Source organism: Podarcis filfolensis (assembly GCF_964270895.1).
Source record: "Podarcis filfolensis genome assembly, chromosome: 1".
Taxonomy (NCBI): domain Eukaryota; kingdom Metazoa; phylum Chordata; class Lepidosauria; order Squamata; family Lacertidae; genus Podarcis; species Podarcis filfolensis.
The window spans coordinates 44,920,340-44,943,137 of record NC_139604.1 but is presented as its reverse complement, the minus strand read 5'-3'; the positions used below and the strand labels follow the sequence as shown (position 1 = coordinate 44,943,137).

Below are 22,798 nucleotides of genomic sequence, written 5' to 3'. Positions count from 1 at the left end.
CGGCGCTTACCTCGGCTTGCATACTGCCTGAGTAAAGTGCCTGTTGCCAGTCTTATTCCATGCAATCATTCTGAGACATAAGGGCAGACTCACCTGTGTGGGCAGGTGGGTACTTCGGGATCACAGCAGTCTTTATTTAATAGGTTATTTTTTTAATGACATACAAACAGCTCTTTCCTCATGCAGTAGGGCCCAGTGCAGAGTTTGGGGCTGCTGGCTGTAGTCAGAGGTAAAAAGTAAGGCAAAACAAGAACTCTGAAGGCATTTTGTAGCTTGGATGGAGTTGATTTTCATCCTCAGTGAAATCAAAAGTATGCTGATACATAGATCTGCAACACTTCTTTCGCTGGGAGACAAATAATAGTTTTAGTCATCATGTTTCATTAGGCCTGCTATCAGGTCTGAAGTTCCAGAGCTTCAGCCTCTTTCTTGAGCTCTCCAGGCAAAGGAGTCAAATTTCATGAGCCAGACAGAAGGGAGCAAGCCATTAGGACCAATCCCTATGTTTCCTCACTGTTCTGAAGAATGAGATAAGAGTGGCAAGCATGTACATAAAATGTGTTTCCCTCATTATCAAGGGGAAATAGCTTATACTTGTAATATTAATTATAGCAAAATCATTTTGGAAATATGCCAGTACCTCATTCAGTCAATTATACCTCTGGAAACCAGAAGGTATTTTCATCTACTCTTTCTGCAGAAAGTTGATTGAGCTATGGCCTAATGTTTTGAGGTTCATGTTGGGAATCTGAGGTGAGATACCCATGTAGAGGAAGTTGCCCCCAGTTCCAGTCACCAGAAGCAGCTTAAGGTCCAAACTAGTTTAATGTTGCAGAAGATAAGGCTTCAGTAATACAGTTCTGGATGTAGATTCACAGCTTGTAGGCTTTGCAAATACATATAGAGATATATAAAGGTACAAAGTATTTCTGTTGCTCTAGCAATTCAAGATGTTATACAGACTCCAACTCACACTTACTCACTGACCCCGGACAGACTAATGAGCTGACATGCCACTATCACTTATATATTCAGCACTGGGCTGATACCATAACATTTGGCTTGGCTGACCTTGTACCTGTTGGAGATAATAATAATAATAATAATAATAATAATAATAATAATAATTTGTATACCACCCTTCTTCTGAATATTACAGGGTGGTTCACAACATAAAAATACAAAATGAGAACACAAAATACATAATGAAATAAAAAGAGAAACAAACCAATAATCCCCTACCCACAAACACATTTAAAAGACCATTGAATATTAAATCAGCCAAAGACCTGGTTATAGTCAAACATTATAGAGAAAACTTCATGGGGTGATTTGTGCTCCTGAAGGAAGTTAACCCCTTCTCCATGTCCAGTTACTCCAACACCTTTTCTTCAGTTTTGTTTGTGATATTGGCTTCCATTTGATGGGATATGTACCTGTATCAGGTGGTACCTTTGTAAGTACCAGGTAAGAGCATTTGTGGAGGCAGTGGTAGTGGCATCCCACTGTTATGCGTAAAGAGGGTATTGTGTCGTGCCATGAGCAGGAATGGGATTGCGTTACAAAAAATCCTTGGCAAACGTTACCATCTCCTCAGTGCCCAATGGATGCCCTGCAGTGTGAGATTATGTATCAAAGAGATTATTGGGTTTATCTGCTGGCTGGTAAAGATTGTAGTCCAGCTATGTTTTAACAAGGAGACATGATTTGAGAGCATGTTATAAAAAAGTTTCTCTATGTATCTAACAGGCAGCTGTGTTAAAAGCTAGGATAATGATATCCTGTAGACTTCCAGACTGCAGTGCAAGTAATTCAGCCTCCCATGTCATTACTTTCTTTCTGGAAAGTGAAATATGGATGTCCCCTTTACAGCAGATCATACACAGCAGCCTGAAGCCTTTTTACACTTCAGAGAGAGAGAGAGAGAGAGAGAGAGAGAGAGAGAGAGAGAGCCAATTGCAGCTAATCTATTTTTTCCAAGTTATTTTGGGGAATTGGATTTTACAACCCGGTTTGAACTGGAAATAGACAGTGCAGGCATATTGGACGGGTGGTATTGTAGCTCTGAGTTGGCTGTGCCAGGTGGTGGAGGTTATATGATTCCAGATGCTTTCTTGGAAACATGCAGTGTTAAGCATGAACCTCCACCACCTGGCACGGCCTGAATAACATTCCAGCCAATATTAGGCACTGTGTCAGACAATTTCCAACTTCATCCTGTTGTTCCTTAAGTACATTAATATTAGCGGTTTTCATGCAAAATGTTCTCTCTCTCTCTCTCTCTGTGTGTGTGCGTGTGTGTAAAGAATGAATATGAACATAAGAAGCTACATAATACTAAATCAGTCTGTTGGTCCTTCCAGCTTAGTACTGTTGCTTCCAGTATTTCAGGCATGGGTCTCTCCCACCCAGCCCTATCTAAAGATGCAAGGCAGATGCTCTACTGCTGAGCCACAGACCTAACCCCAAAACTTCAAAAGATCCTTTGCTGCCCCTCTGAAATAATTGCTATCATGAATTAAGAAGACCTATAGACACATACGATGTTTTGACTCTTATTTTTAAACTTTGTTTCTCTTTTAAGCATCCATAGTGAGTAAGAGACCAAAAGGTGAAATACATTCACTTCTGTATTATGGGAGACTTAAGAATCAGCAGACCTTTCCCCGGTTTACTTCAAAAATGATCACGGTCCCTTAAAGATCCCTTTAAGTGTTCACGAAACCTCAAAGGTAGTCAGAAACAATGCTTGTGCAAAAGAAACACTGATCATTCACCCATCCAGCAAAGTAAGGAGAAGGGGAAGAGCATAAAATCCTTTACATTTGATTGAGGACAGAGGACTCAAACTCACGCAGTTTCCCTCTCAGTTATTTTTTCCTTTGAGCAAGGACGACAGGGTAGTAGCTGGTGTGGGGTGTGGAGTGCAAGCAGAATCAAGGGGGTGGGGCTGCTTTAGGTGGGTTGCACCCGCCTTGCTTCTCCCGCTCACCACTTTTTGCAGAGACTACAAAGTGACTATCCATGTACTCATATAAGATTCAGGGTAGTTTTACATGATCGTGATCTGACATGGATTGGTGCCAGCATACGGAAAGCTAGATGGATCAAAGCCATGTCAATCATGTGTCAGGAGGGAAACGGAGGAGTGGAGAGTATTCAAAATGCAAAGTTCCGGTATGAACTGGCATCACCTCTGTGCTGGAGGCTGGACAGTCTGAGCCGGATAATTACTCTTCTACTCCTACATGTGACTTTTTAGCTCTATGGGAAAGGAAACTGGCTCCCTGATTTTAATGCACCACACTCAAGAAGAAATTACTGCCATCATAAATCTTTTACACCTGAACATTAGACCGAAGCATTAGAGGCAAATGTGAAGCCAACAAATGTATTCAGGAATACACCAGAGCCAAAAAGAGTGTGTTATTCTGCAAGCCCATGAAGACAAAGGCTTTTTAGGCTTTGGGACTGAGAGAAAGATAGCAATGCACTAATTGCTAAGCACTGTTTATCTAAGTTAAATAGACACAGAGTTGTGCAGTTCCTTATGGCCAGTTCAGATGTTGATGACTGAGGGAATAGCCTGGGTATCATGAGGGGCAGCCCCATTGCAGATAAGAAATTCCGTGTGATCTGCGCAATTTGCCTCATACCTATGAATCTCTTACCCCAAAAAAGAAGCAGAAGGAATGTAGAAATTGGGTGAAATGTGCGTATATCCATACATATGAACAACAAGTGACTCTCTCTGGATAGCTGTAGCTTCTAGTTGTGTACTCAGACAGGGCTAGTGCAAGACGTTGCACAAATATCCTTTTTGAAGCAAGGTGACCAGAGCTGTACACTGTATTCCAAGCGTGTTTTCACCATAGATTTGTATAATGGCATTATGATATCGGCAGTTTTATTTTCAATTCCTTTCTTAATGATCTCTAGCATGGAATTTGTCTGCAGCTGCTGCACAAGATGGTATGCAGCCATTGTGCCTCCTCCTTCATTCCTCCGCTCGTCTGTTCATTTACCTCACTCCCTCCTATCTGTTGGCGAGGGATGAAAGTAGGTAAAAGGGTCAAGGCAGCAGGAGCGGTACGGCAGCTCCATCCTCACTTTAGAACTTTCCAGGGATGATCTCCAGGGCTACATATCTCTGATTTTTGCATATCTGAATTTTAATTTCCAGTCTCAGTAGTGGGTTCTGAGACACATTTTATTCCAGAATTCTCTTACTTCTAATGCAGAAGTATTTATAACTGTGTGCGAGAAAGAGTGTCTGAGACAGCTGTATGCTGTCTGGCCTCTTAAGTTGATGACTCTAGGACTAAGTAGAAATTATTTTCCCTTATCAGTGTCAATTTCCAGATGCAGTCTGAATGCAAAAGCTTACATGTCTGGCCTTCACTGATTGAAGCAAAACAAAACCCAGCCTTTCACTTCTTGTTTCAGCTCCCTTGACACAGACATGTAATGAACAGGCCTAGGAGCTACAGTATATTTTTCTGGGTCATCAGACACATTATATTATTGTTCTTTATGCACAGAACACAGTATCTTTCATCCTTCCACGCATGCTTTAAAATTTGTTATTCCCCTTTTTTTAAAAAAAAAAAAGAATTTCTTTTAAGTAGAATGACTTTTAACACCTGATCAGGACATGTGTGAAATAACATTGTGGTGTTGGATTCCACACATGTAATCAAAGAGCAAGATTGTGAAAATGGTGGTGTGTGTGTGTGTGTGTGTGTGTGTGTGTGTGTGTGTTCTGAGCTCCATGTAGTAAATGATTTGAAAATATTTATGTTCCAGTAGTTCTTCATGGGAGGTCAAGTGACTTGTCTGATTTTGATATCATTATCGGTACTGATTTTGCTGTGGTTTTTATCTTCTTCTATCTGTGTGATGATTCTCAAAGACTGGGAATCTTTGATTTTAATTCAAGGTGAGTTAATATTTCCAATAAATAAATACCTAAATATTGTGAGGATGTCCCAACGTCTTTCTATCTACAGCTGCTCCTCTCTCCATCTTGAGCAGGCTCTGGTAGCGGATCATTTTGACATTACAACCAAATGAGTCACACAGCCAATTCTGAAGTAGTCAGTGTATGCTTTTTGCAAAACTCAGCTTCCCCTCTTCCTTTTTATACATTGCAAAAAACAAAAACAAAGAAAATCCTACCCTAAAATATCTGGATGTCATTCAACATGAGCAGATATTCTAAAAATATATCTGGGTAGAACAAGCTTATAATGGAAAAAGAGAAGCAATCACCACAGAGCCATACCTGTGGTCAGCCTCCCAGCTAGCTAAACTTAGAAAATCATACTTGTCTGAGGAAAACAATAGATGATGAAATAGCAAACTATCTGTCATTTTAATTTATTTGTTTTAGAATGTGGCTTTTATAATTGAGTTACAGCTTATTTAGAAATTGATGCCAGTTATTGCATTGTATAAGGAGTGGGTTTCTTACCACCACTGTCTCAAGAAGCGCTTCCTTCTCCAAAATGCAGCCTTGCTCTTGTCTCCAATTCAAACCATTCCAGAGAGTTTTCAGTGTTGTGTACAAGTCTGTGCATGGTACAGCTGTCATAATCTTGCTGTTTGAGCAGAAATTTATGGTGAAACAAGACAGATATGTAGGGTCTTGGGTTATGAAGCTGACAGATAGGCTGTCATGTCAGATAGCAGTTTGCCTGAGATAAAGCGGCGTTTTATTTTTGTATTTGCCAGAAGTGCAAAGTTCAGAGGTGAAATGTTTGAGGACTGAAATGACATCTGCAGGGCCTGATTCTGATACTACAGGGCCTAGAGCACATCTGACATCTGAGTACATTATCTTGGGCGGGGAATTACTAAAGAAAGCAAAGCCTTATATACTGACCTGTTTAATCTACCTGCTGATACAATCCTGATCCCTTAAATTCACTAGTAATTTTACTTCAGTGGAACGCTTTCTTATATCAGAGTACTGCACAGCTTGTGTGTGAAAGTGTTGATTTAAGGTAAGAGATTGGTTTATTTTTGTGGGGACTGTAACAGCTAGATTATTTAGTAAAATTATCTTCGTTTGGACTGGGCTCTAGTCCACTAATGTTTAGGCTGCAGTTAATCTGTTAGACTGGAGTGTCACAATAATTCTGTGAGTGTAGGTATGCTTGGGTTTGCCATAAAAGACCAAACACCAACCCATTTGAAGTCATATTTCTAGATTACACTGTCCTAATGATATATCGGATAAGGTGTCAAAATGGTCTGCTCTTATTCTATGGAGACCACTAGAATCATGTCCATTGTATTCCTATGTGTGGATGTAAATGAACTTAAGTCCTGATTTGCAGCTGATAGTCTGACCACTTTAATGCAGTATCATAGAAAGTGACTGATGCCAATTCCACAGCAGCTATGGGTGATGCTTCATCTTTCAGATGTGGGATTTTACCAAGAATGCTTTTGTTTCAGTAATTCTATAAGCTTATGGCTTTGTTATTTAAGAACCAGTGTACCACTAGAAGCAGCTTCTTGCTATAATATTACTTTTGGTGGTTTGCTCACCTTTATTACAGGTGAGGTTTACAATACCATTGGCAATCATGATCTGGAAAATCAGTGATGGATAGTGAGATTTGGAACTGCCCCTTCAAATGACTAACTCGAACCATTGCACAGATATACACATTACTTTAGGGTGTGTGTATGTGGAAAGCATAATTGGTATGGTATTATTTCTTTATTTCCATGTTTTGAGAAAAATGGGGTGTATGCCTCCTTAGGAATTTATAATTTATATAATCCATCATATCATTCTTCAGCTGCTATTACCAGTTTGTGTTCTTTTGCTAAGTTGGAACAGATTAACAAGTGTTGGAATGGAAAGACCGTATAATTTTCATTGGAAGTGGCAGATAAGCCTTGTTAACTCTAATTTTATTATTTGCTTTATATTTCCATACTGTTGCATTAGCAAGATCAGAGTTTCAGATGTGAAAGCTGAATTATGGCTGGCTGACTTTCTATTCAGAGTTTTTTGGCTATTCTGGATCTGTAGTCAGAAAGTTCTACTTCTGCATAAAGTCAGTAAAATTGCAGAAATGTGTAACATCTGCGTAAGTTAATTCTAACATTATGAAGTCTGAGTGGTAAGAAATACATTTAAAGACTATTCTATTTTCTGATTATGAGCTTTTAACTGTATTTTAAATACTTGCTTTTTTATTGATTTTCTTGTATGCCGCACTTCTCAGCTTGCCCCAGCCCCTGCTGGGAGAATGCTACTGTAACTGCTGTTCCCTTACCCCTGCTGCCCACCCCTGAGAGTACCAGAATCAAGTTGCATTATCCCACCCTGTTCCTTAGCTACCACAGATTAGGATATTCTGAGGAGTGATGCTTGTGCCTACTCTTCAAGTGATAAAGTTCATAACTGAAGCACAGTGTGGTCAACTGAGCATATTTCTCCTGTCTGGAGAGTGCCTGGAGTTTGTTTTGGTCCGAATACGTGCACCTTAGAAACATTTAGCTTCTGATCCATCAAAGTGAAGCTAAGCTCTTCAGTTCCCATTGATTGCCTACCACCTTCCAAGAGTGGGCTTTGGAGGCTGCCTGGGGTAAAGTGTTTTGTTCTGATCTTTGTGAAAGTTAATTTCCTCTTTAGATGATGTTTCCCATAGCGTTCTCAACCGTTTACTTTTATTTGTCTTTTAATTTTTCATCAGAGTTGTTGACAGACTAACACAGGTTTTGTTCAATATCAGAGCCCTTTGATTTCTTTATTTCAGTTTTTTGCTCCACCATTGTACCTCTTAAAGGCCTACCTACCATTGTACCTCTTAAAGGCCTACCTACACTGCACCCCTGTGACTAAGTCCTAAAGGAGTTGCTAATATATTAATGTATGCTACCACCAGTTTGTAAAAGAAATAGCTCAGTAAATACCACCCTTCATACCCACATGTTGAAGACCAGTTTTCTGGTTCAAAATTTTCTTCCATGTAAATGCCTTTAGATTCAGGCTGTCTTCCCCACATGCTGTGCAGCTTAGGGGCAGGAATGATTATGACATTATATATGAAAACAACACACTTGAACTTTCTTACCAAATAAGGCTGTGGTAGCAACGCTGAAGTCAGTTTCCTCTGGCTATCTCATTCCTGGTTTTCATTAGCATTCGATTCAATAATCAGATGATAGAGGTAATGGCCCAGCTGAGGAACATGTAGCTCCTTTAGTACTAAAAAAATACAATGAATGCCCATGCCAAAGGGCTGTAGTTACTTTGCACATTTTACTTATACTTTACATATTTTATGTGGCAAAACTTGCATATTCATTTCCTGTAAATGGTAAATTTTAATTCATGGTTGGTGGAAATATCAAACCTGGATGTGGAAGTCACTTTTGAGTACTAAGCTTTTACAGAAATGTGAAATGGTATTTGAAATAATATACAATGGATTCCCCCTTTTCCAATTTCTGAGCATGTAACTCATATTGTCATCATTGCATTTATAAAATTGAACTTCAACTATAATGAGTCCTAAAAATGTATGTATTTTTATTTTAAATAAAAGCTTGGATTTCAACAATTTTAAAATGATTTTATATAGGTAAGACCTGCTGCAACAAAATCTTGCAGTGTTGACTGCTGCTGTTCAGGATTATAGCCACTCCATTCCATCTTCCCACTCAGTTTTCTATTCCCTACTCCTGATATTCAGTCACAATTTATTAACTACTAAAGATACCCACTCCTGAGGGTTTTTGTCTAAAATATTTTGGTACTTCTGCACGAGTGTCTGCATGGGTAGGCAAATGGGCACTTGCCCCACTGGAATTCTAAATGCATGAACTCCACACTTTACTGGATGAAAAGTTGCTTGTTCTGAATGAATGATGCTGCTTCTGCAAATTTTGCAAGATTTGGAAACCCTAGAATCCAGTGAAAATATAAGGCTGCTAGAGAGAGAAAGCAAAGAAGCAGATCTATTTGAAAAAGCAGAAGACATCTTGTGAGCCCCAGTCACATATTGAAGCTAGTGCTTCATTAGGCATCATTGCACCCAATGAGTCTGCCTTAAAAGCGAGGGACAAGGGCATGAGAACATCCCAACAGAAAATACAAAGGCAGGTACCACTACTGTACAATTTGAGGGACAAGAAGAGCTGAACATGGTGAACTACATATCAAAAGTGAATCCAGATGTGTTAAAATTTCAGCTGCTTACACAATACTGGACCCCTGCAGGAAGTTATGACTTAAGGTATGCTTGTATGGGTCCAAGAGCATTTCTGCATGCATGGCTTTCTAAATATTCTCCTTGGTTACCATACCCTGCTGTTTTGAAAGGACCTGTATATCATTAATACATTTTATTTCTCCAGCTAGTTGTAAGAGGGTTACAAGGCAGATTCGTTACCAATGTTTGTACCAAGTACAAGGACTTCAGTGAAGCTACAAGAAAGTGCTCAAAAAGTGGATGGCACATTGGTTCACATTCATATACTTCTAACTTCCTTTCTGTCATGAACAATGCTTATCTAAAATCTGGAAACATTAGTCAATAATACTTTGCTACCAGTAAATCAGCTGTTCTCCAAACTGTGACTTGGGTCTTCTTATGTACCCTTCTTTCTTTAGTGTTTTGAACAGATAGAAAAGCAGAGTCAGATTCTCTTTGAAGAGTCACAGATGTTCCCATCTTCTTGCTTGTGTGATTTCACTGGCAAGACCACATATGCCTCCCTCGAACCACAGGCTCTGTTCATTCACAGGGAAGAATAAATGGGTGCATTAGAGATTTGGACATCTGTAACCCCCACAAGTTCATCAGCTCATCTGCACACAGCCTATGTGTGCATGTGTATTGTTATTACATATTAGAAGTATATATTGCCTTTCTTGCATGGCCTGGGACTCTGCAAAAAGTCACAATACCACTTCCCCTGTCGACCCATTCAGTCTATCCTGTTTGGTCATGTAAACAGGCCTATAGGTGCTTCTGAGTGGTGTCTGTAGTTACTGAGGCAACTCTCTCTTTTGTATGCGTTTTGCTTCAATGGGGCCCACATCAGGCATCATTCTTCCTTATTCACATTCTGCATTTTTGGCAAGCCCTGAGCTCTCATTGGCTCCAGCCTCCCAGTTGCTTTATAAAAAGGACCATGAAAAGGATGCTAGTTGGCTGTTCAGCAACTTCTGTTTTGAGCTCCTTGGTTATGCTTCCAGTTGACTTCCTTATTCTGTTCTTTTTGCCCAGCTCTGCCTGGACTCCCCTTGAAACCCTGCTTAATTTGCTTGCCTGTTACTAGCTTTGTTTGCCTTCAGATCTCCACTGGTTTGCCCAAGTCACAATGTGGCTGCTGTCGCTCCAGTTATGATGTCTGGATCAAGCTTAGAAAAGAGTGCAGATTGTAGAATGCCCATGCCTGTCACCAGTGCATAGAGACAGGTTCAAAGGTAGGACATGCACCATTTATGTATAAGGTCCCCAGTCCAAGCTCTGCTATCTCTGCTCAAGAATGATTTTAGAGAGCAGGTTGGGGACAGGCCTTTGTCTGAAGACCTTGAAGGGCCGTCCATAGTAAAGTCCTGTATTAGATGTTCTGACAGTGTATTGCAGCTTCACATTGTCCCTGATCCATTCCTTTTTTTCATTCCCAGGCAATTCATTACAGTATATCTGTTTGTTCTGCACCCATCAGCAAATTAACTAATTTGTCAATTCCCAGGGGGAGGAGTGTTATCCATAATTCTTCTTTTCAGTTTTGTTCTTTCCCAGAAGAAGCTGCTACTGTAAACTGAGCATTCATCTTTCTGGAGGGGGCATGCTAGACTGGGTGGAATTAAATTTATACTTTAGCTGAAGGGAACAGGATAGGGTTGAAAGCAAAGGGCACCTAAATCCCTGCAGTGTATGTAGTTAGCAGCTGGCTTATCACAGTATCATATGTGAGCTTCATTGTTAGCCCCTGTGCAGTTCAATGTAACATACAGTACCTGTTGTTTCATGAAGCACATCCATTGCCAGCAAGTAACACATTTGTGCTTAATACTGGAGCTTACCACACTCAAGAGAGTTGGAAGGGATCAGTAGTTCAGTCCTCTTCTTTTTTTGACGCAGATGGTCAGACACCCATACCTGTTGCTCACACATTTTAATCTATGCAATTTAGACAACTGGAATGCACTCTGCCAACCCTACCTGAGAACCATTTGCATTATACTGAGCCAGACCACTGGTCTATTTAGCCCAGTATTGTACATTCTGGTAATAGCTCTCCAGGGTTTCAGATAGGATATTTCCCCCAGCCGTACCTGGAGGCATCACTGGTGGAACCTGGGACCTTCTGCATGCAAGGAAGATGCTCTACCACAGAGCTACAGTCCTTCCCTACCCTGCGCCTGCTTAGGAGTGCTTTCATCTCCACTTTTTCCATGGGTTCCATTGCACTAAAAATAGATGTTGGAGCTGCTCCCTGCTACTTATGTAAAGCTACATGCTTTACATAGGAGCTTGGGTGCCTTCCCCGTGGGGTTTCTCAGTGGAGCCACTGGTCCCACCCACCATCAAGCCAAGCTATGTTGCAGAAAAATCGTGATGAAAACAAGTTGATAAGAACTGTAATAAAAAGCAGTCTTAAACAATGGGCTTCAAAGGGATTTTTGTGGCTGGTGATGAAGGCAGTGAAATATAAAGGTGGCTTAGCCAGCTGTAATTGAGCTTTGCAGAAATACCAGGTAGAAGGCCACTCTGAGAATGGCATACAGGGAAGGACACCAGATTTTTATTACTCCCAAAGATGCTGGGATTTTAGAGCTCATCTGAATACCTAAGCTTGAATCAATAGCAGAGAGAAGATATGCCCCATCCTCCTGTTGCTTAAACTGTACGAGTAGTTGAGGAAGTCCTTGGAGAGCATCCTCCACTCCTATCCACAAATCTCTCATCTTAAGCAAGAATTTCAGTCACCTAGAAGTGTGCTTGTCCTTACCCCACCTTGGCTGATTGTATTTTTAATGGGGCCCCCAGCCATGCAGAATATCAGACCTGAAGCTGTGAATGTGTAGGGATTTTTTGTTCTCTCTGAGGGGATAGTAAGGTAAAGGTAAAGGGACCCCTGACCATTAGGTCCAGTCGTGACCAACTCTGGGGTTGCGGCGCTCATCTCGCTTTATTGGCCGAGGGAGCCGGTGTACAGCTTCCGGGTCATGTGGCCAGCATGACTAAGCCGCTTCTGGCGAACCAGAGCAACGCACGGAAACGCCGTTTACCTTCCCGCCGGAGTGGTACCTATTTATCTGCTTGCACTTTGACATGCTTTCGAACTGCTAGGTTGGCAGGAGCAGGGACCAAGCAACGAGAGCTCACCCCGTTGCGGGGATTCGAACCGCTGACCTTCTAATTGGCAAGTCCTAGGCTCTGTGGTTTAACCCACAGTGCCACCCGCATCCCATTGAGGGGAAAGTAGAGATTATTTAATAAATTGCGGGCAAGGAACCAGTTCTCTCTATCTGACCTTCAAGATTCTCTCCAAGTCACACCCCATCCCAAGCTCTCCCCATCATTGCTCTGCCCACTTTTGCATCTGGACCTGCCAGTCACTGGCAGGTTGCCCCCAGAAGGTTACCCAGAATTGAATGGGGCCCCTGGCATAAATGGAGTGTACTCTGACTGGAGAAGATTGGGAAGTTGCCAAACATTCGCAGCTTTGGAAACACATTGAAACTACCAGACTGTGAACCAAGTGCCTAAAAGCAACTGGGTAATAAAACTTTAAAGTTAAAGTAGCCGTCACAGATGGAGTGAATATCAAAAAGTAATTTGAAATTAAAATGGTAAATGGGAATGACACTGTGCAAAATTTTACAAATTCTGAGGCTGCCATTTTGATTGACTCAGTCCAATTTGCTTATGCTGTCTAGTGAGGCTGAAGGTATTAATATGTGTGGTGTAGATTGCTTAGGCTGAATTCAAGCTGAACCATGCTGAAAGCATGATATTAGGAAACTTTCAAATTATGCGTGGTTTTTAACTTCTGCAGTAGTTTGAATAGGGCTGTGCTAGAATGTGATGTCATTCTGTGATCACCCAAGCTGTGGATGATTAAACTTAACTTTACACTTCTCCCCTGGTACATGATTTCATATCCAGTGCTTTAATGTAGAAATGTGCACTAGGAGTTTTAATGAGTCTGGGGGTAAAGGCTGCAGTTTGGGAATGAGAGTAAAAAAGTCCATGTGGTGGCACATGGTAGTTACAAAACAAATACATGGCATGTTAATGACACAAGCTAACTTAATCCATGATGGGTGTTGGTGCAAATGCAGATTGGTCTTGGTCTTGGCTATCAGCTGTTAGCTGTGCTGGAAATAGTATCGGCCTGAGCAGAAAGCTCTAAAAATTTGCTGGCAGAAAAGAGGCTTCCAAAATGGGAAGGGAGAAAAGCAGGCTTGAATTCTTCACTGCCAGTGGATTGTCTCAGTTCATGCCATGATTTCTCTCAAAATATGCTGGCATAAAGAACTTCTGAAAGTTCCAACAAATGATCTGTTAAGGTCTCTGAAAATTCATGGGCAATGAAACACTCAAATGAAGGCAAAGATTGATCTGCAGCTGAGAAACAGAGAATTCTACTTTCTGCCCAACTTGAGCAGAATCTTTCTATTGCTAAGATGTGCTTGATTGGCCAGAAATGAGGATGGACTCATATGTTACAAGGAAGTAATTATGACAGCAGAAGCACACATGACTTGTTCATCTTGTTTCCCAACCAAGGAGAAACACATGAGTTCAAATGCTTGTACTCTTTCTTTGCGTGTCACACAGAAAGCCTGAAAAGATGTGCAAAATCAAGGTACTCCTCCTGCTGCTTCCTTGTAATGTATTTCTGTATACAAATGTTAGAAAAAGGGAAAGCAAATATCTTTGTCTGTGGTGCCAGATCATGAGCCAGTACCGACTCTTTATGAAGACAACATTTTTGAAGGGATGCCTGGAAATATGCTGCTCCAAACTATTTCTTGAAGAGCTTGTGGGTAGAGTCTGGAAGGCTGGTGGAAGGAGCTTAGGAAGCAGCTCTGGTTTTTGAGGCATTGGCCTTTGCTTCCTTTTAATGTGGTCCTGGAGCGGGATTCAGGAACCTTAGTTTATCTAGGCATTTGCACTAAGTTCACGTAATTACACATTATGTAATAATTATATGCATGGAGAGTATGTACTTGGAAGTGGCTGTTTTCTAAAGCTATCACACCTCAAGTGACTTTATGGAACTTTATGCTACTTATAAGCTTCATCTCTTCATCAAAGAAGCTTAGGCCAATGTGTGCCAGAATCCTAGAGCACAACCAAAATCAAAGCCAGGGATAGACCACATCAAAATAACCAATGGTTGGCAGGAATTGTAGGATTGCTTCAGATGTTAGATGTCTGAGAAAAGAACTGTGTGGTAGGAGCAGCCCTGTCTTCCTGACATAGACATCATCTGCTCTGCTCCTGGCTCTGATCTGGGGGCAGAGCGGGCAGGTGCCTCCAGGAAAGGGTTGCCCTTTGTCATGGCCAGAACAAACAGAGCTGCTGTTCACTAATGTGAGGGAGGAGGACAACTCCATCAGAACCCTTTCGGTGACAATTCCTATTGCTATCAAGCCAGCAGTTAGAGAGGAAAAACAATGGTATGTTAGGACCATCCCTGCTCTCCTGGCCTGGACATTATCCCCTGTTTCATACCCTCCAACATTTCTCTGATAAAAATAGGGATGTCCCATTCCATAATGATAATTTTACTGTTTATACTTCACACATCTTACTGGGTTGCCCCACCCACTCTGGGCAGCTTCCAACACATATAAAAACATAACAAAACATTAAAAATAAAAAAAACCCCAAACACTTCCCTATACAGGATTGCCTTCAGACTGCTCAGGGGTCAAATAACTCCATACCCTCCAACATTTCTTCAATGAAAATTGAGACATCCTGAGGAAAGTGGGACATTCTAGGATCAAAATGGAAACCGGAACGGCTTCTCTAAATCACGGATGTCCAATTGGAGGGTCTGCTGTTTTGCTCTCAAATCTGATTGGGGTGGGGAAATCTTTTTCTGTGGAATTGTTGCTTTCCTAGAAAGCCAGAATCTTAGACAGAACTATGTGTTACAAGACCTATATCTTTAAAAAAAATGGTTCTTGAGCTTGCTTCCCCCTGCCCCACCCCTTCTTATTCATGTTTAGTATCTTTTCTTATTGTAAACCTGAGGGCAGGGACTACCTTATGATTTGTTTCTGTAAGGTGCCATAGGAACCTTTTGAACTAAATGTTGCAATATAACTGCTGTTCAATATATATGTTATATTATGTACTCAGTAACTGGTTCACAAGTACAGGATATGTTGAATTGCTGGAATGTGTGTAAATCAAGCCAGGAAAAAGACAGCAAATGCTGCTTGCAAACCATATGATTTTAGCTATTACACATCATTCACAAATTGCACTTTGCTCATTTTTTTTTTTGTACATGGTTTGGATTTTAACATTCAACATTTGGATTTTAACATTAATCCTTTAGTGAAAGCCAGAAATCATTTGTAAAATCACAAGCAGGGACACCAGAAAGATGGTGGTGAAGGACAAAACTCCTCAGGCCAGGACCAGTCCAAACTACAATAGTTTTGACACAGCAGTCATCACTTTGTGAAGATACTGGCCATTTTCTGAAAAATGCATTTCAAGTGCCTAGTTGCCTATTGAGAAAAAGGCAATTGCACCGTGAACACATGTTTAAAGGTGCCTTTGGCATACTACGGGCTGATAATGTCCCATCAGGCAGTTTCTGGAGATTGGTCCTTTCAGTAGTTATTTTGCAAGAACGCATAAACAAGGCATGCATGCTGGGATTTGACATGTGTTTTTCATTTAAAAAATCCATATCCGTGTTTCTCAGGAATAGCTGACAGCTCCACAATGAAAATGGAAAATATTATTTTTGATGCAACGGTTATTGTTTTGCCTTTCTGCTAATGTACTATGCAAGGCTTTTGAGGTGACTTTGTGTCCCCAAAGAGCAATTGCTCTAGGAGAAGGATATCAATCCTAGCACGAGACTGACAAAACACAAGGTATATGGGAAATAAGACACTGTATATGTCAGTCAAGCTGGAAGCCTTTTACCTTTTAAAAATGTCCAGGATACACAGACTGGTTCCGATTCTGCTCCCAGTGGACATGAATGGGAATTTTGCCATTCAGTTTAACAAGAGGAGGAAATGGTCGTCACTAGCGAGGCAAATGTGCAAGCCAAGAATTACGTTGCAAAAGCCATTCTTTCTCTCTGGGTACATTTCGGATGTTCACCACAGGCTAAATGTGATACATTACTTAGAAATAAGGCATGCTGTAATTTATTTTGTTAAAAAAAGCTCACCATAACTTGCAGCTCGCCTGGAGAGCAGAGTATCTGTGTGAAAGGCCTGTTTTCTTCACCAGTGAATAATCAACACTATTCGCCACAGTTACAGTGGTACCTTGGGTTACAGACGCTTCAGGTTACATACGCTTCAGGTTACAGACTCCGCTAACCCACAAATAGTACCTTGGGTTAAGAACTTTGCTTCAGGATGAGAACAGAAATCGTGCAGCGGCGGCGCAGCGGCAGCGGGAGGCCCTATTAGCTAAAGTGGTGCTTCAGGTTAAGAACAGTTTCAGGTTAAGAACAGACCTCCAGAACGAATTAAGTTCTTAACCCGAGGTACCACTGTATAAGGTGTGGGAATAGGAATCAAGTTCAGAGGCAGTAGCTTTGATATTTCAATTTACCAATAGAACATGGGTCCCATAGTAGAAGAGCCACTAAGCCACAGCTCAGTGGCCGAGCAGGACTGGGAAAGACGGCTGTCCGAAACTCTGAACAGCTGCTGCCAATCAGTGTGCAAACAATATGGGGCTAGAAAGACCCAGTCTCCTGGATTCTATATTCCTTTCACTAAAATTGGACCAGGTCTACTATTCCTGTATACATATCATCCACATTTTACAGATACAAATAGGAACACGCATACGTACATGGGATACCCCTGTTCTCACATGACAGATCACTGCCTGGAACCTGATGGCAAGCTTGTGCCTGGTTCCTAAGGCTTCATGTATGTGCCAGGTTTTCCAGGCAGGGTCTTCTGAGCTCCTTTTCTAGATCTGCTTCAGTGTTCTAGAGATCTCTTTCATGGCTCTAGGCTGCAAAGCTTCCCCCTTGACTTCCAAGCTGCATCTTCTCAGCTTTCCCCACACATCTCCCTAAGGTGCCAATATATCTCCATCCCAGTTTTAGTTTTTTTCGTTGGTTTTCTCCCTCTCCCCAGACTCTCCAGCTGCAGACTCTTGTCTTCTTCCTTTCACTTGCGTTCTCTCCTGTCTCCTTGGTAACCAACTGCATTCAGCTCCTCCCAGCAGACTACTGGCAGAATAAACTTCACTACAAGATACTATATAGTATTCAAATGAACATCTAGTGTTCATTATTACGGTCATTAAGTTGAAAAAAGGCACTAATCTCAGAGGAATTCTAATGGCATTCTAATGTGCTTGATGTGTCCTTTCGATAAATGACTTTATTTAGGCTCCGCTCAGATGATGTGTCCACAGAAAAAGAAAGGGGGAGTAGATCATGTGGGCAGATCTTAGGGCCTAATTACATGAGATGCTGAATGTACTGCTGCCAATTATGCTGGAGGTTTATGATTATTTAATATTAAGTAGGGGCCTCCCAGATTTGTATCTGATCTGCTATGCATGGGGAATAAAGGTTTTCTTTCGTAGTATCAGTATCCACAAAAATGCCCCCCATGCTACAATTAGTGATGGGGTGAAAGCTCCAATTGGTGCAACCTAAGGTCATGTTGTTGTTGTTGTTGTTGTTGTTGTTGTTGTTGTTGTTGTTGTTGTTGTTGTTGTTGTTGTTAACATTTATATACCACCCTTCATCTGAGGTGGTTTACAACATAAGCATCTTGTGAAGATGTATCACCTCAGTGCTCACTCATGTGAAGGGCCATATATACAAGATAGAAACTGAGCCTCCCCACTCTTAAAAAAAACCCTAGCCTGGCACTCCAAGCAGCCTCAGGTATTTCCCACAATGACTGAAAGTGATACCAGACAACTAGGTATTTTCCACTATGACTCCAAAGAATACTATGTTGAGAACACTATGGGAAATGTTATTTATTTGTATGTATTTAAACAACTTAGGGGACGCGGGTGGCGCTGTGGGTTAAACCACAGAGCCTAGGACCTGCTGATCGAAAGGTCGGCGGTTCGAATCCCCGCGGCGGGGTGAGCTCCCGTCTTTCGGTCCCAGCTCCTGCCACCTAGCAGTTCGAAAGCACCCCTAAGTGCAAGTAGATAAATAGGGACCGCTTTCTAGCGGGAAGGTAAACAGCGTTTCCGTGTGCGGCGCTGGTGCTGGCTCGCCAGATGCAGCTTCGTCACGCTGGCCACGTGACCCAGAAGTGTCTTCGGACAGCGCCGGCTCCCGGCCTCTTGAGCGAGATGAGCGCGCAACCCTAGAGTCGGTCACGACTGGCCCTGACGGGCAGGGGTACCTTTACCTTTACCTATTTAAACAACTTATATACCACTTAACTACAAATAATACCTAAGCTCTAATAACAGTTTGACTCAGCACCAGTTTGAGAGCTGTGGTTAGCTGTTGCCCACTGTCAGGTAAACATTTTGGATGAGAGCTGGTTGTTTTTTTAATTTTTACTTGCTTATGACATTGCCATTTATATGCTTTGTCGTTATTGTTTTTGGTATGTGCAAATTAGCTGCTGTTCACTTTTATTCTTTTCCATCTTTGGAGGCAAGTTAATTCTTTCAGGTATTTCACCATGTATAGGACCACTGCAATCCAATAGCATCAGAACAAGTTACTTTACTAACTTGTCAGAAAACAGTAATTTTATTGAGACTTCTGCTTCTGACAATGCACCTTAAGCCACCATGGTCCTTGACAATGCCACAGCAGAGCTTTGTATTTAGGAAAGCTGGTGCAGTACAGCTGGAATTCTCGGTGGGGAGCAGCGGCAGTATATATGGAAAATGCCACTAAAAGAGAAACCTTTTTACAGCAATAAAAGGAATACAGTTAAGGGCAAATAGTTTACATCCTAAACAGAAACATTCAATAAGAAGGTGCAAAGATAGATATTTTTCTGCCGTGTTGGTTGACTCTAGTCTGAACCACACTGCCACTCATGTTTGTGCTGTATGATGCAAAGATTCCTTCATAGACCAGAAATCAATAAGAGGACCAAAATTTGGTTTAAGTGTTTCCAGATAATGACAGAAGAGCAATACACTTGTATAATGATAAATCATTCTGTAATGTGACTGTAGTGAATAGATGCCACATAAGCTATAAATCATTGACCAGTTTCCATCCTGTACCTTGCAAACACATTCTTTCTTTGGAAACAGTTAATTTATTTCTGGTGTCATGCAGGCACTGGGTTCAGTCATGCACCTCACCCACACTGCCACTATGATAAACACATCTGAATGGAATTCCTCCTCTTGCCCTGGAAAAAATGTTAGTCAAACAGGCCCTGGAAGCAAACTATATTTGTTATGATTAGATTCACTGACAACAGTCTAGGCTTCCATCAAGACAGCCGCAATGTGGTTATGGCAGTGGCAGATATAGTTACTATTTTATGGGATTCACCATTAATGAGTATTCCTTCAAGACAGCAAACCAATTTTAGCAATAAATATGTTAGTATATCTGACTGAACAAACACAAAACTCACATTTCTGAATGTCAGTCCTTATGTAGACAAAGCAAAACCATTTATGTACAGGAGGGGAAGTATCAGCAAGCTTATGGGAACCCCTATATTTCAAGAACACATTTTTTTGGGGGGGGGGCAGAAACTTGTAGGAGAGAAACTGCCCAAAAACAGAGCAGTGAGAACGTAGCATGCTTAGTGGGCAATGAATGTTATTCAGAATGGCAAAATATATTGAAGTAGCCATAAATTACCTCCTTGACCCCTGACTCCTGCTGTAAAACATTTGCAATATTTCCAAAAATGCCACCTTTGGCTTGAGTACTACTTTCTTCTTGAGGGAGCATACTGACTGAGCATCTGTCATGGCTTATTGATGTAGAGGTAGAGGAACTTAGGGTGGGCAGATGAAAAAGAGGACAAGGTCTCCTATACATTGAATAGTTGTATAGAAGAGGGAATTTCAGTAGATGTAGCTTGCATGACATCCTGCACCAGCTGAATTTGCCTCATCTACACAGCTATTAAATACTGTCAATCTTCGTTTTGCATGTAGGTCATGTTGGGGACCCCCACATGCATTGGTGGGGTCTGCGTAAAGCATTCTGCCCCACCCAACCCCACCCCTGTTCTGCCCTGCCCCCGCTCCATCTTTCTGTGGAATTTTAAGGTCACTTCCAGGTTTGGTGCTGTGTGTGCTTGCAAGATTGCTTATCAGTTGGACTGTCTTTGCCTGTAAGTAGAAACCCTCTTGCGTTATTTTGCCCCTGACCACACTAGGTGGCTTTCCTTCTGACTTCTTGGTTCTTAACAATTGTACATGTTACATAATTTCTGTAATATTGAGATTAAGGTTGCTTTTAATACTAGTAACAGCTCCCCTTTGTCCTTTTCTTCCTTTATTTGAAAACCAAACCACTTCTTTCCTGACTTACACCTATGTAAAATGTTGTCTCCTGATTTTCAAGTACAGTATACCGTATTGGCCTGAATATAAGCCTCACTTTTTTTCCAAATTCTGACTGTGAAAAGAAAGTGTGGCTTAAATCCGCGACCTTACAAAAATGGGCTTTTACGATATCACTGCTGAAACAGACATACAGTAAAATGGAACGGGTGTGAGTGCCTGCGGAATTTTAAGGGAGTGGCTTATATTCGGATATTGTCTTTTTTTCTTAAACCCCCTCCCCCCGAATTTTAAAGGTGTGGCTTATATTTGGGTGCAGCTTATATTCGGGCCAATATGGTAGGTTGAAATTGGTTCCAGCACATTTAACTTCCCTTTATATCCATTTTCTAGCCGTCCAACTTGATAGTTTCTACTTCCTACCCTCCACCATCAAGTAAAGTCAATCTGCTTTTTTTTACAGTTTCACTTTGTTACAGTCATGTGCATGGAAAACTAATACCCAATCAAAGCAATGTGATCTCCAACTCTGAGGGAAGATTTGCTTTGTTTTTTTTAGGCATGACTAGTTTCTTTTGTAAAGAGACTTTTGGAACCAGCTGTTCTGACCTTCTAGCTGAAGTGCAAGTATGTCCAAATGGACTTCCTCCAATGTCAAGTAGTCTTTCTCTCTTGGCTTGGCTTTCAATATTTCTAACTATTTTAAGTATTTTTGGTGTTGCATTACATAAGAATAGCAAAGCCTAGTCATGATAGGGGAGAAGAGGATTTCTAAGATTGATTCAGAAGACTAAACCAAAAGAATTAGCATTCTCATGTAAGCCTAAATAAGCAATTGGGGTTACAAATAAATAGATATAGGTTTGTATCCAGATGATTAACCTTTAAACATCCCCAAGGCTTTCTGGCATAAATGTAGTATTGAAATAATATTAATAAATGACATTTTGGGATTTCTTGGATTGCCATAGAAGATGGCATGTTGGCTTGTTACACACTTCTTTTTTTGTAGAGAAAATAAGTGTCCTCCAAGACAGGATCTTGCTTTGACAAGGGGTCTGACATTCCTATCCTTTTGCGAGTGTGCAGCATACTGAAGACCCTTTCTATGCAGATATCTGGGGAGATAATCATATGCAGATATCTGGGGAGCACACACAAGCATGTATCCATAACCTCTGTGATGGCCAATAATCTTGATGCTTTGTATATAGTACTCAATGTGAGCCCCTTCTGGCCTCCAGAGCCCTAGCCACTCTTCCCATTCTTCCCTCTTCCACTGTTTTCCCTGTTTTAAAAAAATTGGTTTTCCTTGTTTGTTGTAAACATCATTAAAAATACAACAAAGAGATACATTTTAAAACAGAATGTATAGATTTTTATCAAGGTAGAAAAACATGGGCTGTAAACAAAGTGAGTAAACTGAGTAAACACAGAGATGACCCAACCTCCTCCGTTGTGACTGTAGGGCTAAGTATGAATACATTTGCTTACTAGTTAATGCTACTCAATGCTAATGCTGGGCAAATATTATTAATTTCAATTTGCAAATGTGAAAAAGAGGGAAAAGTATACTTGCTCAAAGTACATTTTGCTTCATATATGCAGAGCTTTCCATGTGAGGGATTCAAAATGTTGAGTTCTTCTCTGTTAACATTATTTGACAATTCACTTCAACCCCTATACGTATGCATTTCAATCCCAACTACTCAATTTATGTTTACAATAAAATCAACAGAAGCCAGAGTAGATTAATATTTGCATCCATTCCAATAATAGTCATAAATCATGCTAAAAGCAAAAACATGAAGGTGCTTGTGCTGCACATTTCTATGCTTTTCAAAGAGTGAACAGCCTAGCTCTACAAATTTGAGCTAGATTTTTCTTGTTTGAATGACTTTGGATCAGATCTGTATAGCAACTCAGATGCAGCAAAGTTTATCTTAATTCTGCTTTGATCAGGCAGTTCATCTACTTCAAGTTTGAAGCAAAGTGCTCTGCAAAATAACACAGGTCCTTGGAATGTGAAGACATTCTCCTTAGTCCCTAATGTGGCATGCTGCACATCCTTAAAGTTATTTTCTTCCTTGCCATTAATCATGTTCCGGAAA

General features: G+C 41.0%; 1 protein-coding gene and 1 long non-coding RNA gene across 19 annotated transcripts in view; one reads left to right on the top strand and one right to left on the bottom strand.

Annotated features, from left to right (window-relative positions):
- The window catches only part of KALRN (kalirin RhoGEF kinase), a 512,792-nt gene that overhangs the window by 64,826 nt on the left and 425,168 nt on the right, over positions 1–22,798 (top strand). The window lies entirely within an intron of this gene.
- On the bottom strand, positions 697–17,444 carry LOC310749479. Its single transcript, XR_014541648.1, has 3 exons — positions 17,058–17,444; positions 8,097–8,230; positions 697–1,078 (listed from the first exon to the last, which is right to left on the bottom strand). It is a non-coding gene; the product is annotated as an uncharacterized lncRNA (long non-coding RNA).